General features: G+C 37.7%; 1 pseudogene; it reads left to right on the top strand.

The window, feature by feature from the left end:
- The first annotated feature begins 1070 nt into the window (after positions 1-1070).
- LOC101051572 (argininosuccinate synthase pseudogene) lies at positions 1071-1768 on the top strand (annotated as a pseudogene).
- The last annotated feature ends 19792 nt before the right edge of the window (positions 1769-21560 follow it).

Below are 21560 nucleotides of genomic sequence, written 5' to 3'. Positions count from 1 at the left end.
ATGTTTGGTTGGTTGGGTGGGTGGGCGCGTGGTTTTTGGCTTTGGTTGTTGGTGTTCTTTTATTGTTGATATTGACAAGGTGATACTGAACTAAAACTTGTATGGACACAAAAACCTCTAAAAATGTCCAAAACAAACTTAAAAAAAATAAAGTTAGAGGATTTTTAGATTGCAAGGGTCACTAATTAAGTTACTAAGCTGGAATGAGTGAAAGTATACACAAATATAAGGATGACACAAATTAAAATGCAGAAACAGACTCACAAATATACAGCTGGCTAATATACAATGGAAGTGGTAGCGCCTTCCACTATCGTACAGGGGGAAAGGAAGTACTTTTCGGTGAACAATACTGACTCAAAATTAATTTTTTTTAACTTTTGGTTTAAGTTTATGGGTACATGTATAACTTTGTTACACAGGTAAACTTGTGTCATGGGAGTTTGTTGTACAGATTATTTCATCACCCAGGTATTAAGCCTAGCACCCACTAGTTATTTTTTCTGATCCTCACTCCTCACACTCCTCCCCCTCCAATAGGCCCCAGCACCTGTTATTCCCCTCTGTGCCCATGGGGTCTCATTGGTTAGCTCCCACTTATAAGTGAGAACATGGGGTATTTGGTTTTCTGTTCTGCATTAGCTTGCTAAGAGTAAAGTCCTCCAGCTCCATCCCTGTCTCTGCAAAAGACATAATCTCATTTTTATGGCTGCATAGAATCATATTAACAAAATTTTAAGAAAGAATTTCACAGGATAAACAGAACAAATTGATAATAAAACATAGACCAAAAAAAAATGGTTTTTGTGTTTGGGATCTACTACAAACAACTGCTTTCCTCATCTGCAGATGAGATGTGGTTTTTATTCCTAAGAAAGGAACACATTGCATCTGCTTTGTTTCTAGACCCATCTTCGACTTTTACAGGAAAAGGACTGGCAGGCATGTAAAACATTCTTAGTTAAAGAGGGCTCTGAAGGCATTTGAATGGAATCCTGGAGAACCCCAAGAACCAAGCGCCTCCAGGTCTCTACACAAAGACCCAGGACCCAGCCAAAGCCCCCAACACCCCTGACATTCTCGAGATCGAGTTCAAAAAAGGGGTCCCCGTGAAGGTGACCAACGTCAAGGATGGCACCACCCACCAGACCTCCTTGGAGCTCTTCATGTACCTGAATGAAGTCGCGGCCAAGCACGGCGTGGGCCGAATTGACATCGTGGAGAACCGCTTCATCGGAATGAAGTCCCGAGGTATCTACAAGACCCCAGCAGGCACCATCCTTTACCACGCTCGTTTAGACATCGAGGCTTTCACCATGGACCGGGAAGTGCGCAAAATCAAACAAGGCCTGGGCTTGAAATTTGCTGAGCTGGTCTATACCGGTTTCTGGCACAGCCCCGAGTGTGAATTTGTCTGCCACTGCATCGCCAAGTCGCAGGAGCGAGTGGAAGGGAAAGTGCAGGTGTCCATCTTGAAGGGCCAGGTGTACAACCTTAGCCGGGAGTCCCCCCCGTCTCTCTACAACGAGGAGCTGGTGAGCATGAACGTTCAGGGTGACTATGAGCCAATTGATGCCACCGGCTTCATCAACATCAATTCCCTCAGGCTGAAGGAATATCATCGTCTCCAGAGCAAGGTCACTGCCAAATAGACCCCTGTACAATGAGGAGCCGGGGCCGCCTCAATTTGCAGATCCCCCAAGTATAGGCACTAATTGTTGTGATAATTTGTAATTGTGACTTGTTCTCCCCAGCTGGCAGCCTAGTGGGGCTGGGCTTTGTTCCCTGGTCCCCCTGAAGCCTGCAAACCTTGTCATTGAAGGGAAGGGAGGGGGGCAGCTGCAGTGGGAAGCTTAAAATGACAATTAATATATATATATTATATATATATATATCTTTGGCTAGATTTTGGTAGGTCTTGTGAAAAATTCCAGCAGTTCAAAAACTATCTCTACTCTCTTTCCAAATTTTTCCTGGTTCCTGGTAATAGCCAGAAGAAATACTATTTGTTTTATTATTTTTTAGAAGGACACTTAAAGGGTAAATACATTCCAAATCTGAAATATTAAAGTCCATGTATAGCAGGAGTCTTTATTTTGTGGTGTCTTTCTGAAAGCAACACTATCATTCACTAATTTTAGTTAAATGTTTTAAACTTGTTTTTTCTAACGTTTAAGCCATTTCTAGAGGTAGTAATAAAAATTTCCTTATTCCAAATTTAAGAATCAAGAAAGAATGCTTTTTGGGCTCCTCATCACATTCCAAGGGAGCTCCCAATCAGATTAAACACCATTTTGAAAACCTGTCAAAGGAAATATAGACTTCAAAAAGAATATAGTTTAAATGATTCTGACTTTCTCTACCTATATTTATAAAATTAACTTTGAAACCCCCTTGAATGTCTGCCTAGTTTGAATTCTAGTAACCACTACAGTGCCATGCTCCCTGCAGACATTCAATAAATGTTAATTGAATTGAATTGAATTGAATTGAATTGAAATTTAATTTGAAGCCTTTGAGGGAACTAAATCTTCCACTTTTTTGTAGCTTTTTGCTTTACACCAAGGAGTCTTTTCCCTGAATGTATTGTAAATTAATTATAGAATTTAACGTTTAAATGAAGGCAAAGCAACTCAATACACAGCTTGAAAAAGCTGAAAATAAAAACTCTCCCTGTGATAATCAAACTGCTTTGGTACCTTTGCAATAATTCTCCTCAGCAGAAAATCAAATGGATAATAGGTTGTGTGCTTAGCATAGTCTTACCATCACATTAATAGCTCTTTTGAAATGGGTTCTAAAGGGAAATGCTATTGAGTATTACATCGATTCACACTGATGATTTGTGAGAGAACATTCATGGAGCTGTGTACCATGAAGTGCATTTATGAAGGCCAATGCCTACCCAAATTATCTCTGACCAAATCTGAAATAGGAATGACGGACCTTCAGTCCTTCCCACAATGATAAAGAAGCAATCTCCTTTACCTTTGTTTTTACTTGATTCTATTTTTGATGAGCAGTTAATTCTTCAGGACTAATCATTTTCCCCGTGAAACAGAAGATGACCTGAACTGAAAAGAGAAGTTCCGACTTCCCAGAAGACTGCTGATTAGGACATTTTCTCCCGAAGTCTTCCTATTTCTCATTCTTGATCCTCATGGCTCTGGTTTCTCCTTGTCAAGGTATCAGGAAAGGAGAGGTAGGAGGAAAGTATTTTTGCATGGAAGGAGAGAGTTTTAGGTGGCCCTCTGAGGATGTGAATGTGGCAAAAAAATGGACTAGGTGGAATCTCCCACACTAGTTTTCTGGTCTCAAATATAGAAGAATGGTATTCACTTCATCCTGAGGTATACATTGCCTAGGAAAAGGAAGATAATTAGATGTTCTCACTTTAATTGCAGGTGACAAAATGAGAGTAATCTGTCACTTGCAAGAAAAATAGAAAAGAAAACCTTAGTTAGATATTCCTATTACTTTTATAGTTGTTTTTATAAAATTATTCAGAAATTCTCTGCTTCATTTGGGAAAAATGTCAAAATATGTAGGTAACTCATATGTGTCCAAAACTGTAGATGGCCTCTCCTCTTTTCTCAAGTCTACTTAAAGCAGGCCTCAGGAGCAAATCCAACTCCACAAAACATTAATGAATGTGTTAGAATTACTGAAAATTGGGTGGTGAGGAGGCTAAGAAATAGTTAATGGCACATTACATGTAAAAGTAACTTTCAAATTTCTAGTAAATAACTCTGTGGCCCCATTCTGCGATGGCTAGCCTCTAGGATGGACCCCACTGATCCATGTTTACTGATTTTTATGCCCTTGTGTAATCCCCTCCTATATTGAACCAGTGTTGGCTCTGAGTGATGAACAGTATACAGTGGAAGCATGGCTTCCAACTTGATCTCCTGAATTGCTTGCTTTGAGGAAAGCCTTATTGTGTTAAGTGGACACTCAAGCAGCTCCATGCAGTGGCCCACATGAAGAATTGAGACCTCCAGTCAACAGCCAGCACTAACTTACCAGCTATGCTAATGGGTTTTCCAGCACCCTCATCAAATATTCAGTTGTCTACAGCCCCAACCAGCATATGACTGCAACTGCATGAGAGACTGGCCCACTAAATCTAAGAATTCCTAACTCACAAAATCTGTGAACATAGTAAATTTTCATTTTATGTTACTAAATTTGCGGGTAATTCATATGCAACACTGAATAAATGGAACACCTCCCCTCTCCAACACTCCTCGTTAGCTACCACCTACTTCTTCACACTTTCTCTATACAGCTTAGAGGTACCTTTCCTACCTCCTGAATCTTCAGAGGTAATGTCACTCCTCTCTCCCCCCTCCTCTCATCTCTTGGTCTTTTTATGCAGAAAAATTTAGCATTCTCATATTCTCTCATTCCTTTCAGTAGATACAGATACTCTTTCTCTTAATAGTGCCCTTCTTTTTAGAATAATATCAAATAATTCCCCAGAAAATATTTTTCTTTTACCTACATAAGCCTTGATCTTACTTTCTTAAATTAAGAATAAGATCTGGTGTCATTAGCACTTGTAGGTCTCAAGTTTACTTAGATGGAACAGAACTGTTTTGAAAACCTCATTAAACCAAATTTAAAGGTAAGTAAGCAAGTCAGTCTATCTCACTGATACTAAAATATTAACAAACACGTAGATTTTTCTTCATCATATACATTTTTGTGTGTGTCCCCAGTATCCAGCATTATACTCAATTAAGTATAATGTGATTATACTGAGAACTGTGTTTTCAATTACCTTCATTCATCTTAGCATTTTGTGACTTATTGCTCAATATTTGCCAAGCCTTAGAAAAAAATAATTTGCCCAAAAGATAAATCTCTATCTCAAGAGTTGAAATTATGTGTTGGAATTTTGGTAGGTAATGTGGGCTTTTTGAAAATACAGATATCTTTAATTATTTTTGAAAATGTATCATGTTTTCTTTCTGTTCTATTGCTCTAAATTCAAGTGTCTCTTCCTTTAAAAGTATTTCTCTTTTTTTAATTGAATTTTTTATTGCATTTAGGTTTTGGGGTACATGTGAAGAAAATGCAATATTGTTGCATAGGTACACACATGGCAGTGTGATTTGCTGCCTTCCTCCCCATCACCTATATCTGGCATTTCTCCCCATGCTATCTCTCCCCAACTCCCCACTCCCCGCTGTCCCTCCCCTATTTCCCCCCTACAGACCCCAGTGTGTGAAGTTCCCCTCCCTGTGTCCATGTTCTCATTGTTCAACACCTGCCTGTGAGTGAGAACATGCAGTGTTTGATTTTCTGTTCTTGTGTCAAATGGGACCTAATCAAACTCCACAGCTTCTGAACAGCAAAAGGAACAGTCATTAGAGTGAATCGGCAACCAACAGCATGGTAAAAAATTTTTGCAGTCTACCCATCTGACAGAGAGCTGATATTCAAAATCTACAAAGAACTAAAACAGATTTACAAGAAAAACACAAACAAGCCCATTCGAAAGTGGGCAAAGGATATGATCAGACACTTTACAAAAGAAGATATACATGAGGCCAACAAACACATGAAAAAATGCTCATCATCACTGGTCATTAGAGAAATGCAAATCAAAACTACATTGAGATACCATCTCACACCAGTTAGAACGGTGATCATTAAAAAATTTGGAAACAACAGATGCTGGAGAGGATGTGGAGAAATAGGAACACTTTTACACTGTTGGTGGGAGTGTAAATTGGTTCAATCATTGTGGAAGACAGTGTGGTGATTCCTCAAGGACCTAGAAATAGACATTCCATTTGACCCAGCAATCCCATTACTGGGTATATATCCAAAGGATTATAAATTGTTCTACTATAAGGACACATGCACACTAATGTTCATTGCAGTACAATTTACAATAGCAAAGACCTGGAACCAACCCAAATGCCCATCAATGATAGACTGGACAGGGAAAATGTGGCACATATACACCATGGAATATTACGCAGCCATTAAAAACAATGAGTTCGTATCCTTTGTAGGGGCATGGATGAACCTGGAAACCATCATTCTCAGCTTTAAAAGTATTTCTAAAGAGGAAAGAAAGATTTTCTATTTAAACTTTGCATAAACAACTTATTTTCATTCTAGCCTTAAATTTAAAAAATACTGGTTTCTACACTTAATTCCGTTTCAAAAAATACTCACCACTTGCAGCTTCTCTAATTCTTCCCATCACCTCATGAATCTTCCTCAGCCTTTGGTGGTATATGACAGCCTTCAAATTCTCACAGCAAATATCACCATCCTGCCGAATTGTATGATCCTTCTAATTTCAGTTCTTTACCATTGTTTGATGCTGTTGTTTTTATACTCTACTCCAGAGCACAAAATATTGACTATCTTGGTTGATAATACATATTCAAAAGTTAAAATCTTAAGTTTTTCCGTTTTTTCTAAATCTTTTTATTACTGTTTAGAAAAAAAAATTGTGTTCTTCATTTTGTAGGAAATAGCAGTCTCTAACAGATAACATTTAATTAAAATCAAATAATGATCCCATAGACTTATATTATGCCTACATTAATAAACTCAAAGATATGTTTTAGGATTGTTCTAATTCATTCTCAGTGCTCTAATTTATTTCTATAATTTCACCTCAATTGTACATCTGTGTGACAGGAAAAATAGGAATTATTTCACTAGTATTTCAGGGAGAGAAAAATGGGGTCGCTATGAAATGTTCTTTCTAATTACATAGGTATTTGTGGCCACTTCCTTTCTCTTTTACCCAAACCCCATCGAGCGTGTGTTTATGAGGATTCATATGCCTGTAAGGGTATATTCAAGTTAGCAATCACCCTGATGTTGGTCTCAAGATTGTTTTAAAAAACAAAAAACATATAAAGTTAGCAGATACATGCAAAGATGCCTAAAACTTCTGATGAGTGAAGGGTCTAAGACAGCACTGTCCAAAGAACTTTCTGCAAGGTTGTGAGTATTCATCATTTGAAAGGTGGCTAGTCTGGCTGAGGAACTGAGTTTTTAATTTTATTTAAATTTAAATAATCACATGTGCTTAGGGGCTGTTATTTTGGCCAGTACAGGTCGAGAAGATAAAAGGGACCTTTTCTTTCAGTGCCTCCTGGGGGCGCTAGGAGAGAACAAAAGCTCTAACTTGGAGAAGCTGAACAGTGAAGCAGAGAGAGCACAAGATGAAAAACATCAAAGAACAGGCATCCTGGGCCCTGATTGCTCCATGAGCTTGAGCAAGTCATTTGGTCCTTTGTTTCCCATCTTTGAGTTGGGAGCATAACTATGTCTGGCTCATTTCACAAATTTTCTGTAATACTCCAAATGAGACTACAAAGAATAAAATCTGAAAGTTGTAGTCCAGACTCATTCAGATGTACTATCTTGTGCTATTGTTCATTGACTGAGGGTAAGTCTTAAAAGGGAAAATAGGAGGAAAACATTTGACTTTATGCATAACCAGTTCTCTTAATCAGATTCCCCACAAGTAAGCATGAGAGAGAGATTTCAGTGCTAGTGATGTATTAAGGAAGTGCACCCAGAGAAACCAGGAAAAGAATGAGAAAGCAGGACAGCAAAGTGTAGGAGGACAAGCCAAGTCCCAGCCTTTGCCAGATTCTCGGAGCAGCTCTGGGGTATAAAGTTTGTCTCAGCTCAAGGTACCCCTCATCACATAAGTCCCCATGACGGGAACTTACTGAGGAACATAAAACTCCAAGCACTTTCGGCTTGTGTGTGTGTGTGTGTGTGTGTGTGTGTAGTGTGTACCCTCATGCACATACACATGCATAGATGCTACAGGCAGCATGAAGCACTTCCAGTACCCCAAATACAAGGAACTTCGAAAGTGTTCTGGAAAGATAGAATTAAGAGATAAAAATTAAAACCATAAACTTTATTTCTCAAAGTAAAGTCCATCAAGTTTAAGATACTTTTATAAGCAATGATATCAGCCATGTAGTCTATCCCTAAAGAACTGAAGGTCCTGGGAATCTAACCATGTCAATGAAGACCCTCTTACATTATAAACTGAAGAAAAATTGGTACCCTTTAAAGATTTTGAAGATTAGAAAACAAAGTAAGTCAGAAAGAGTCTAATAAAAGCTGTAAGGTGGATACTTAATGATTTTCCATAAAAATTCAAAATTGCCTTTGTTTGATGAGAGGAAGGAGCAGGAGTATTGTCATGGTGGAGAAAGACTCTCTAGTGAAGCTTTCCTGGGTGTTTTTCTGCTAAAGCTTTGGCTCAGTTTTTCAAAACACTCTCATAATAAGGAGAAAGTATCATTTGCTGGCCCTCTAGAACAGGCGTCCCCAAACTTTACACAGGGGGCCAGTTCACTGTCCCTCAGACCGTTGGAGGGCCGCCACATACTGTGCTCCTCTCACTGACCACCAATGAAAGAGGTGCCCGTTCCTAAAGTGTGGTGGGGGGCCGGATAAATGGCCTCGGGGGGCCGCATGTAGCCCGCGGGCTGTAGTTTGGGGACACCTGCTCTAGAAGGTCAACAAGCAAAATGCCTTGAGTGTCTCAAATAAATGTTGTCATGACCTTTGCTCTTGACGGATCTGCTCTGACTTTTATTGGACCAGCCTCCAACGCTTGGTAGTCATTGCTCTGGTTGTGCTTTATCTTCAGGATTGTATTGGTAAAGCCATGTTTTATCTCCTGTTACAATTCTTGGAAGCAATGCTTTAGGAAATTGATCCCACTTATTTAAAAGTTCCATTGAAATCTCTGCTCTTGTCTGCAGCTGGTCTGAGTGAAACAATTCCATACCATCAAGTGGAAAGTTTATTCAACTTTTTCAGTCAGAACCATGTTAGTTACACCAATTGGGTGTCTTGTATTGGCTATTTTTTCTGCTGTTAATCATTAATCCTCTTTAATTAGGACACAAACAAGATTAATTTTTTCCTCACAAATTGATGTGGATGGTCTGACATTGTGAGCACCATATTCAACATCATCTCATCACTTTTTAAAATGAGTTATACATTTGTAAACTACTGATTTCCTTGGGGTACTACGCCCATAAACTTTTCATAAAGCATCAATGATTTTACCATTCTTCCTTCCACCCACGCTTCACCATAAGACTGATGTTTGTTCTTGCTTCAATTTTAGAAAAATTCATGTTGTTCTGATAGGAGCTCTTTTCAAACTCATATCTTATATTTCTTAGTACCTCAAACTAGATCCTGTTCAGATGTGTTATAGTAAGTTAGCACAAGTTAATTTTGGCACAATTTTTTAAAATTTATCCATAGTTTATTTTTTCAACTTTTTAGATATAGATGGTACGTGTACAGGTTTGTTACATGGGTATATTGACCTCAGGTAGTGAGTATAGCACCCAATAGATAGTCTTTCAAACAATTTCCCCCTTCTTCCTCCACTCTCCAGTAGTCCACAGTGTCTGTTGTTCCCATGTTTATGTTCATGAGTGCTGAATGTTTAGCTCCCTCTTGTAAGTGCCAACATGTGGTATTTGCTTTTCTGCTCCTGTGTTAATTTACTTAGGATTATTGCCTCCAGCTCCATCTGTGTTGCTACAAATAATATGATTTCATTCTTTTTATAGGTATATAGTATTCCACATATGTGTGTATGTATCATATTTTCTTTATCCGATCCATCATTGATGGGCACTTAGGTTGATTCTATGTCTTTGCTATTGTGACTAGCGTGACAATCAATTTACAAATATGTGTCTTTTTGGTGTAATGATATGCATTCCTTTGGGCATATACCCAGTAATGGGATTGCTGGGTCAAACAGTAGCTCTGTTTTAAGTTCTTTGAGAAATCTCCAAACTGCTTCCCACAGTGGCTAACCTAAATTACATTCCCATCAAGACTGTATAAGCATTCCATTTTCTTCACAGCCTTACTGGCATCTGTTACCTTTAGACTTTTTAACAATAGCCATTCTGACAGATGTGAGATGGTATTTTATCGTGGTTTTGATGTGCATTTCTCTGATGATCAGTAATGTGCATTTCTCTGATGAGCATCTTTTTTCATGTGTTTCTTGGCCACTTGTATGTCTTGTTTTGAGAAGTGTCTCTTCATGCCAACAAGCAAAAAGCAACCTCATTTTAAAATGGGCAAAGAACATCATTTTTTAATAATATGCATTTTCTGTGAACTTTTTGAAGACCTCACAGGCAAGAGAGTCATTGAAAGTGTTGACCATCGAAAACAAAGGCCCATAGAGACCAGGTATCCAAAGGGTTGAGAAGGTCTGGAGTTCTAGACAAAAAAATGATCTTGGCTACTAAAGAATGACAGGAGAAACTAGACAGAGAAATTCTAGAAGTGAAAATAATCTCTAAATAAAACTACTTATAGCATGAATAGAGAGAGCACTTAGCAGTCCAGACGCAGTGGGTCACACCTGTAATCCTAGCACTTTGGTAGGCTAAGGCAAGTGGATAATCTGAAGTCAGGAGTTGGAGACAAGCCTGACCAATATGGTGAAAACCTGTGTCTACTAAAAATACAAAAATTAGCCAGGTGTGGTTACGTGAGCCTGTAATCCCAGCTACTCAGGATGTGGAGACCAGAGAATTACAGACAGATAGTTAGATAGATAGATAGATAGATAGATAGATAGATAGATAGATAGATAGATAGATGAAAAAAAGAAAGATCGCTTAGCTATAGTAATTAATCAGAGTCGTACTCTAGGGCTTTTTCTCAGTTTTGCATCCTTTTGCTTTTTACTTTCCATAACCCAGAAAAGAAATAAAATATTTTGGCTTTCAGAAAAACAATCATTTTGTTTTTCTAGCTCATAAAACAAAGGAATATCTAACTGATTTGGGAAAGAATATGCAGTTAAAAGTCAAGTTTACTGCAGACAACTCACACTTGAGAGGCCTGTATACCAAGCGGGGTCATGTTTATTTAGTTCTATCAACTTCCACTTTCAATGCAAAACAACTATGCTTCCACAGCTTTGTGTTTTCTTTTCATGCTTCTTTTGATTCAAAAGGATTGTTGCCAGGAAATAATGTCATCTACTCTGATTTATTGTCTTGAACCAATGCTGATTGTTTTACCTACCTATATGTTCTTATATATTACTACTTCATTCTTCTGTTTGCTTTTTCCTACAACACCCTCAGTAAATATTTAAGACTGTGTCAGTTTTTTGATGTGCCAGTACATTACTTTAAGAACTATTGATTGTAAAGGGGCTCTCTTTATGTTTACACATAGGCTTCACAGATTTATACTTTAAGGCAGCTAACAAAAAGGAGGGCAGTCAAGATTTTGAAACAATTGGCATGGTATCTAACACTCTTTCAGTTACTTTTATGATACAGAAAAGAATAAAACATACATATGCATTGAAATTATGTAGGCAATACTTAAATTTTTATTGCTTGAAAAGAAGATTTTAATATCTATGTCATAGCTATGCACTAAACATCAGAGAATATCTACAATACACTTAATTCCAACAGGTATTTGGCCTGAAAAAGTATTCTAAATATTATAAATCATATTTAAACAAATATATAAGATTATTCAATATAAAGACTATATCACTACACATGTTAAGTTTCCCCAGCAAGTTAAATAAAATTCTAGTATATAATTTCTATTTTTCTATTTCCATACAATTTTTATATTTCTGCTTACTTCATAAAATCAAATACATGCCCTAAGAGAGGAAAAAAATGGGTTCCCGGATATTTAAGAATGCACACTGAGCTACTACTCTTACAAAGAAAATATCAACATTGCTAGACTAATGTTAAAAATAGTAACAGATCTCAAATGAATAACAAGGATATTTTAAAATTTTCTTATTTTACTATGTCACAAACTTAAAGTGAAAATGTGATGCAGCATCATAAACTGTGTAGATATAATTATTTACATGCATTAAATTTTCAGCAAATTGCATTTCAACCAGCTACAAACTTCCTTAAAGCTACTTAATTTCCTTCATTATTTTTCTGTCCATTAGCTTCACTATACCTGATGCTTACTACACCAAATGACTTCTTGTCAATTTTTTACATCATCCATATACATAAAAGAAATCTACCCATTTACCAAACTATGGGATAGATAAATACAGTATAGTCCTTTCATTACATAGTCACAGTCTGGTGGGGAAAGATAGAACCCAAGTCCTATCCATAATAAATCCTATCCAGAGATATACATCTATTAGAAAAAGCCAACCACATTTTTAAATGGGAAGGCTTTTGAAAGACAGATTAACCTTGCCTTCATACACACAGACACACACACACACACACACACACACACACACACACACACACACAGAATGGGTGAGAGAGATACAAGACCAACTAGTATATGGAAAAAGATATTCAACCTAACTCAGAATTAAAGAAAACATTCAGTTTGTGCCAATTTGAAAGTTTAAAAATTATAAAATTAGACATAATTTTTAACTTTCAAATTGGCATGAACTGAAATGTTACAATATGTAATTTTAGCAACAATGAAGCAAAATAGGCACTTTTATGGGCAGTTTCTTTTCAGGATGCCAATATGGCAGTTTCACATTTTTAAACACAAATATTCCTCGTCTCAGAAATACTTCTGTCAGGACCCTGCTTTACAGATACACTCACAACATTACATTATGGTGCATTGTAGATACATTTATCTTTTTCTTTGTATAATAGTTTAAAAAAATAAAATCTACACACAGACTATCAGTACTTTCCCATTAATCAAATTGGTAAACACACAAAATAGAGCACCATGAAACCGTTAAATAAGAATTGGGTATATTTGTTTGTGCTGTAAAAATCTCCTAAATGTGACATTAAATAATATCTGATGAGAAATGCTTGTGAGGTTTTATAATTGTGGATAATAACTTTAAAAATGCATCTGGAAAGAACTTTGGTTAGAGATACTAATTCTAATTGTTTATCTTTCTGTTCCATTTAAATATTCAGCAAAGGCTAGGCACAATAGCTCATGCCCATAATCCCAACACTTTGGGAGGTCAAGATGGGCACATCACCTGAGGTCAGGAGTTTGAGGCCAGATTAGCCAACATGGCAAAACTCCATCTCTACTAAAGTAATAATAATAATAATTAGCCAGGTGTGATAGTACACACCTGTATTCCCAGCTACTACTCAGGAGGCTAAGGTGGGAGAATCGCTTGAACCCTAGAGGCAGAGGCTGCACCAAGCCGAGATCAGGCCAATGCACTCCAGTCTAAGGGACAGAGCAAGAGTCTGTCTCAAAAAATAAATAAATAAGCAAATAAATAAATATTTAGCACATAAGTATAACTTTTATTTAAAAATGAAAACTCAGAAGTAATTCTGGAAGTGGTAATTGAACACTAGGATGATGATGGAGCCACTCACTCATATATTCTGGTATAAGAATCCTGTAATTATTAATGCGCAAGATATCCAATCTCTCTTCAGTAATAGAGGCTTCCTCAATGTATCCTGGGACATGAAGTTGTCTGGCAATTAACTAATGTCCAATAATGCTCTATAAATTAGTAGATTCATCACATGTGCAGCTTCTGCTGCCAAACTAATGGTTTGTTTAACAAATGGTTGATGTCTCCATTAGAGGTTCTTTTGTTTCTAAATGGCATTTGCTGAGTTTGGCAAGTGCCCCAGCATGGCTGTTTGCTAGCTGGCTTCATGCCTATAATAGCAAAAATGGTGCTCTGCAGCAGAGCAACTGTGATGGAAGGCCCCGAGATTCTGAAAGTTCAGTGGGGGATCCACTGTAGACCTGGGCTATTGCTTAATAGCTTTTGTTGGCTGCCTCTGCAGCTCATTCACCCACTATGTGCAGACAATGATCTAGGTGCTAGCCATGACAAAAAGCAATGAAAATCCTGCCTCATAGACTTCACATCCTAGTAAAATGATGCATCATACAGGGAATTTTTAAACAGCTCATTCAGACTGTGTTTGATTACAAATGTGCAAAGAAAATAAAGCAGAAGCTAGACACAGTGGCTCATGCCTATAATCTCAGCATTTTGGGAGGTACAAACTTGATTTATACTCAAAATATAAAAATTAGCTGGGCATGGTGGCACACACCTGTAATTCCAGTTACTTAGGAGGCTGGGGCACAAGAATTGCTTGAACCCAGGAAGCAGAGGTTGAAGTGAGCCAAGATGGTGAAACTGCACTCCAGCCTGGGTAACAGAGCAAGACTCTATCTAAAAGAAAAAAAAAATAGCCAAGAGTGGCACAATATAATTCTAGCTACTCAGGAGTATAGTTTAAGCCCAGGACTTTGAAGCTGTAGTGAGCCTTGATTGAGCCACTATACTCTAGTCTGGAGTATCCTGTCTCCAAAGGAAAAAAAAAAGAAAAGAAAAACAATGGCACCATTTTTCATTATATGACACTACTTATCCAGCATTTGATTCTCATATCACATCCCCAGTGCAGCTCACCAGCTTCACTTCTAAATTTTTTGATCCATATATCTTCTACCCCAGACATGCTGACTTTGCTATCTTCTGCATGGAATTCATTTTATTCCCTCCCTGAAATTTCCTCTCCCTTTGTACCTCTAAGACAGAAGCTCATTATAAAAATCTGGCTTTATCGATGTCCATCTTTCTAAGAAGCCTTCCATGATTAAGCCTAACTCTGTTCACACCTCTACTAGGAAGTTGGCTAGATGACTGCTTGGTGGGCTGCTTTGAAAATTATTGTTCTCTTGATTTCTCTGTATATGCCAAAACTATTCTGTAAGTTTAAGGGGGAAAAAATTATATCTTCTGTTCCCTTTGCAGCTTTCTTCCCTGAGTTCTGTGCTGTGCTTTCCATACAGAAAAAAAATAAATTAAATGCTTTGATTTGCAGACTGATAAAAGAAACCCTAGCATATATTTATTCACATAAGAACATTTTGTATGATGCAAAAAATTTTAAAGACACACAATTATCCATATAAATTACTTCTAAAAATGTGCCTGCATAAGGCTCACTTTCCCTATTAAAAGTGAATTTCTCATCAAAAGAAATAAAATAAAAATGCAATGCCAAGAGAATTAGAAATGCATTTAATCAGTGGAATGTCCAATACAGGATATAGAGAATATTGGTGGAAGAGGGTATTTCATAATAAACGCATAGACATTGTATTAACTCTCAGTTTGTCCTCCTTTTATAGCCATGCTTCAACAGTGACATTATCAACAAATTGTCACCCTACTGTCATATCCTAGCCTTCTAGTTGGTCTCCCTGCTTCTCCATGTTCCTCTCAAGTCTATTGTTAGCACAGCAGCCAGAGAAATAAACAGAATTCAGATCATGTTCCTTCTGCAAAACCTTTTTATTATCTCATAATGGCTTATGAGAAGGACTGTGGGCACAAATCAACAAAGGTAAAATGCCAGTCAGCTTGCTGTAGTCTTTTCCAGTGAACATTCTTGATGGTTTCAGTAGGCCCAATGACAGCAGACATCAAGACTTAGCAGTATAGCCCCAAGACATATTCAGCAAATCTCCTCAAGAGGTAACACTTAGCCTCACACATGTAGATGATCCTGACAATAATGTGGCCTCGTGGCTGACCTCCTCCCCTCCAGTTAACTTCTCCTCCTACTTCAGCCTCTCCCTCATACAGCCATGTTTCGACAGTGGCATTATCAACAAATTGTCACATTACTGTCATATCCTAGCCTCCTAGTCTTCCTGCTTCTCCATGTTCCTCTCAAGTCTATTCTGAGCACAGCATTCAGAGAAATAAATAGAATTCAGATCATGTTCCTCCTGCAAAACCTTCCAATGGCTTCCGTATCACTCCTAAAGGAAGACAAAGTCCATAAAGACATGGACTTTGACATGACTTTATGGATTTTGTATTGCTTTTGGAGTAAGATGGTGAACAGGATCTAGACTCCTTTTCTTTCTCTCATCTTATCTCCTACTACTCCCCTTCACTCACTTTTCTCCGACAACCCTGATCTTGGTGTTCTCCCAACATGCCAGCACGCCAAGCCTCAGAGCCTCTGTAATTGCTCTTTCTACTTGCAATGCTTTTTCCCCAAAATAATTCCATGGCTCACTTCAGCTTTACATGCTCACTCTATGTAAAAAAGTTATACCTCTTACAATATTCCTTTTCCTCTGTCCCTGTTTTATTTTTCTCTATAGCATGTACCAGTATCTGACATGCAACATAATATACTTATTATTTTTATTATTTACTGTCTTTCTCTCTCCACTAAAATATAAGCTCCATAGGGTAGGGATTTTTCTTCACTCCTATGCCCTCACCATCTAGAACAATGTCAGGTAGGTTACTTGTAGTCCCCAGACCTATGCTCATGCTTGTGTCTTTGTGCTCACACTAATGTGCATGCACACACATACATACGCAGGTGTACATGCATGTACATACACGTATATGTGCTTATGTACACATCCACATACATACCCACATGTAAATGTAGATTACAGCAGCATTGCTGCAAAGTAAGAGACTCAGAAAACTTTTCTTGTTCCTCTAGTTCTTGGCTTTGTGTTAAATTTGCTCCTAAATTCAAAAGCTATGGAGATTGTGCTGGCATAAAGGACAAAATCACCAAGTCAACACTCTGTGTTGATTCATTTCTTCAGGCAGACACTACTCCTGAAAGCCGCTAGTTTTCTACACACTCACACCTCCTCTAACTTTGCAAAGGCTGAAGTTTCAAAACTTTGCTACCTTAGATCCAAATAGCATCCCATCTACTTGATAAAAAGAAATAACTGGCTTTATCTGTGATAGGATATGGAATTGACTTTTATGCATTAGTCATTCAACCTTGAATTGAATTTTGACAGGCTCTGCTGTGTATTAAATTGCTCCTGCAAGGATGAGAAGTGTATATAACTCAATAATGCCTGTCATTTTCCACTGCAGAGATGCACTTGAATTAAAGCAGAATTAATTCTGCTAACTTAAGCAAAGGTTTAATATCAAGTTTATTTCAGTTAAGGTATAAGACAAATAAGTCAAATTCCTATGCAAAGTTCTGCAGTAGTTCAAACATTAATCTCTAATTCAAAATGATAGCTAGAAATATGTCAAAATCAAGAATTTTATGAATTTTTTACAGCCTACAGAGATGCTTAGATGAATGGCATGTGTTAAAAAGAAATGAACTATATATTTAGAAAGGACATGTTGCAGAAATTAGTCTGTCATTAAGATACTCTGCATATATTCATAAACAAAGTGAACAAATGAGGTATATGTGGAGCAAGCAGTCAAACATTTTCTGAGTACCTACTAAGTGTCAGGTACTGTCCTAGGCAGTTTATATTCATTATCTCACTTAATCCTTATAGAAAAAAATTAAGTAGACATTTTATTCCATTTTAAAAGTGATCAAATAGACTCAAAGAGGTTTAGTTAATTGTAGCTGGTAGATGACAGAGCCAATGTTTGAACCCAGGGCTGGGCCCAAAGCTGCATCATCTTCTAGTTGTCTCAGTAATCCCACACCTAATGGAAGGTCTCAGAACAAAGATGCATCTGATAGCAATGGTGGAAGATTAGCAACTGGAGAGCCGGCTGGAAAGAGCGCTGAATTAGAAATTAGGGAGTAGTTTGCTAAATAATTCTGGACATCTTCTTACTTTAGTTTCCCATCTGTAAAACTGAGAAAGCGATTTCTTTACTGCATACTATGAAGTGTTATAAAATAACATAAAGGCAATACCCTTGTAATAGATTTGCTATGGATGGGCTCCCTGCCTTAGTAAAAGCTTGGATCAGATTTTCCCTATGGTCCTGCCAATTCTAAGCAATAGTCCCCTAAGAATGCACAGTTAATGCAGAAATGAACTCTTTTCTAACATAACGAATCACCTCCGATCTGTATGTTTATATATATGAATGTATACTTTTGTGTATTCAGTTTTCCTAAAACAGCATACATCTGTATTTGATGCAGAAAGAATAACAGCAATGATGTGGGTTCAACGCTGAACAAGTACAATGATTTCATGCAAACCCTTTGCTGCTACAAATACTTTATGTAACTTCATAGCCCCATATCCTGAATCTATAAATACTGAACACCTCCTCAATCTTATATCAATTTCTCCTCAGTCACTCATTACAATTCCTTAAGGCATACCTCACTACATCCTTTTAATATGCATATCCCCTTATGTGTCCCTTGTTTTTCTCTGTCTAACCACGTCTTCCCTGTACCTAAGAATCTACACCTCTGACTCTGACAACACCACTACCTGAACCGTTCTCCTGTTATTGTTTAGTGCCTCTCACCCTAGTGTATACCACTGCCTTCCAATTTGTGGATTTCAGTCTAATTTTACTTATTTATATATTTGTTTTGAACTACAACACACACACACACACACACACACACACACAAAATACACAGAGTCATGACTCTTCCTTCCTTCCAATACAAACCTTACTTAACCTACTGATTTACTGTTGTACAGAACAGTCGTGGACAACATTTTATGGTAACTGAAGTTTGCCCTCTACCAAAGCCCTGCATTCCTTTATTGGAATTCCTCCATTCCCTCAGAGTAACAATAGCCTTCACAATTTCCCAGATGTTCAGTACCACTCTCCACTTTTAACCTGGGTTTGCAGTCTGTGGAGATATCCGTCTAAGTACCTAATTCTTCTGTCCTCTCCTACCCTAACAAAGCAAATCTGTTCTGTGTCTTATTCTCTCTGTGCCTCAGTAGAAAACATGCCAACCTCAAATCATTAAGACTTTTTACCCAAGCAAAATATCTATATTTCAGAGGCAATAACCCAAAGGGTAAATAAAATCTAGGAGAGAGACAAAGCATGTGGCAGGGAACAGGGAGGTTTGAAGATACTGAATCAGACAACAAGCCAATCAAAGAGCCATTTTGGAGCAGATGATCCTTTCCTCAGTCATTGAACCTCATCTTTAGATGACTGCCTACTTACGGGGCCAGCCTCTAAACACTTTCATTAGTCTTCCCTGTTAGTATTATTTGAAGGCATTTCACTCTCCATGGGTCAGCTCTAGGTCCCTAAAGTTCGCCCTATGTCCCTGTTATCTAATTCAACAAATCAGAGCTGCAGAAGCATGTGTAGTAGATACTTGATGGTGGGTGAACATTGCCACTAAATTTATTCTAACTTTAAACAGGACTGCTACTTAGTTCTGATAAGTAGGGATTAGATTCCTGAGCTCATATTTTCTCCCTAACTGTACTTCAGGGCCCCTGAGATCACCTTGTCCCTGCTTCTCCATTTCTGGGCTTTGACTAACTATTTGGATCTCTACTTCATGTTTCTGGGACCCTAATGTAATTGCTTGTCTGACTGACTTTATTCCTTGGATACTAAATTTAACATGGGCCTTCTTCTAGCCCTTACAGGATAATTTTCTTATCCAAACCATTCTAGAACTTGCCCTTCCCTTAATAGGTAAGTCTAGTTGTTGCTCTTAACCCCTTTAAATCTATTCTAACCGCTGTAATTAAGAAGCCTCTACATCCTGCTAATTCCCAGACAGAACAGTTTTGTCTTCCCTGTTAGAGTTCCATTACCATCTATTCAAAAATTGTGACATTTGACTGTATATAGCACTTTCTTCTCATCTGTTCATCTCATTTTTCCTTAATGTCTCCCTAGTATCTACTATGAAGTACTTCATTGAGAATATAAATCAGTCCTTTACTTCTGAAGTCAAATAGGTGTCTGAAGGTCATTTTAGTGGCCTGAGCAATTTACCACAATGATGTTCGTCCTTCTGTACAATTAATACATAATTTAGCCAGACTCAGTTAAGGATAGAAGTTCGCTAATAAATTATAAAGATGACAAAAACTATAGGAGTTTGTAAGTATTTTTAAAGTGAGCTTAAAAAACATTTAAGAAGAAAGTATAGAGGTAGGTGAGCATAGGTAAATTATACACCCTTCCAAAGCAAAAGCATGAATCATGCTGACATGGTCTGAATCTGTGTTTCTGCCCAAATCTCATACAGAATTTTAATCCCCAATACTGGGGGCAGGGCCTGGAAGGAGGTAACTGTATCATGGTTGTGGATTTCCTCCTTGCTGTTCTTGTGAAAGTGAGTGAATTCTCATGAGATCTGGTTGTTTAAAAGTATGTAGCACCTCCCCCTCACTCTCTTACTCCTGTTCTGGCCTTGCAAGATGTGCCTGATTCCCCTTCACCTTCCACCTTCCTGAGGCCTCCTAAGCCATGCTTTCTGTAGAGCCTGTGGAACTGTGAGCCAATTAGGCCTCTTTTCTTTATAAATTATCAAGTCTCAGGTACTGACAGAGTCTCACTCTGTCACCCAGGCTGGAGTTCGGTGGCACGATATTGGCTCACCGCAACCTCTGCCTCTGGGTTCAGGCAATTCTCCTGACTCAGCCTCCCAAGTACCTAGAATTACAGGTGTACACCACAACACTCAAGTGTGATTTTTGTATTTTTAGTAGAGACAGTGTTTCACCATGTTGGCCAGGCTGGTCTCAAACTGCTGATTTCAAGGGCCCTTACAGGATAATTTTCTTATCTCAACCATTCTAAAACTTGCCCTTCCTTTAATAAGTAAGTCTAGTTTGGCCTCCCAAAGTGCTGGGATTACACCCATAAGCCACTGTGCCTGACCAGGTTATTTCTTTATAGCAGTGCAAGAATGGACCAATACACATGCATACTTTCCATTCTATGTATCTTCATACTCTTCAAGGTGCTTTTACTTAAAACTCTAGTAAAATTTTTATCCCCACTCATTGATCTAGAATATATCCATAATCTGAACCTGAGGAAAAATACCATGAACTAAGAACCCTTCCTGACAAATTCCATCACATGGAGATGAACCCCATATGGATGTTTTCTCCTCCACATTTGCTGCTTCACAGTAAGTGTGGGTGATCACAAGCTATTCATCTTTATTTCCAAAGCACTCTGGGAAATCAGAAGAGATGAGAATTGATTAATGCATTCTATGAAAAGTTCAATAACTGTTTAGTCACAGTTTGAAAATAAAACAATGCTTCTGATCTTTTACAAATTAATTTAACGTTGCATTAAAAATAAAATAGGCTGTAAATTGTGCTGTGCAGGGATAATCAATGGCTCATTATCTTTGCTTCTAGCAAAATGCACTGATTCTTTTAAAGCCATTAATGAGCAATACTGGGCAGTACACAGCTGCAAATGTGTTCAAGTATTATTGATTCTACATCTATAAAACTAATCTCATCAGGGCAGAATTTACGAGCAGTAATAATGCAAACTGTTCCATGGTCCATACAAAAGAAATAAAATAAAAAAGAAAATTCATGGGCATAGGCAAGATTATAAGATCAGTGGAGAGGAACAATTTCTGAGCCCTTATTCTATTCTGTTGCCAGCACATTGTGGTACTTAATCACTGTTAAATATAAATCTAATAAAAAGAGATCATCAGTGGTGACCAATGAAATGTTAACAGTCTTTTCACGTAACAAAACCATTTGATAATTCTGTAATTTGGATTAATGTTACCACTTTCCTTAGACATTATTAGGAC

Source organism: Saimiri boliviensis, chromosome 2 (assembly GCF_048565385.1).
Source record: "Saimiri boliviensis isolate mSaiBol1 chromosome 2, mSaiBol1.pri, whole genome shotgun sequence".
NCBI lineage: Eukaryota > Metazoa > Chordata > Mammalia > Primates > Cebidae > Saimiri > Saimiri boliviensis.
Note: the sequence above shows the minus strand (reverse complement) of the source record. Positions and strands in the feature narration are given on the sequence as shown.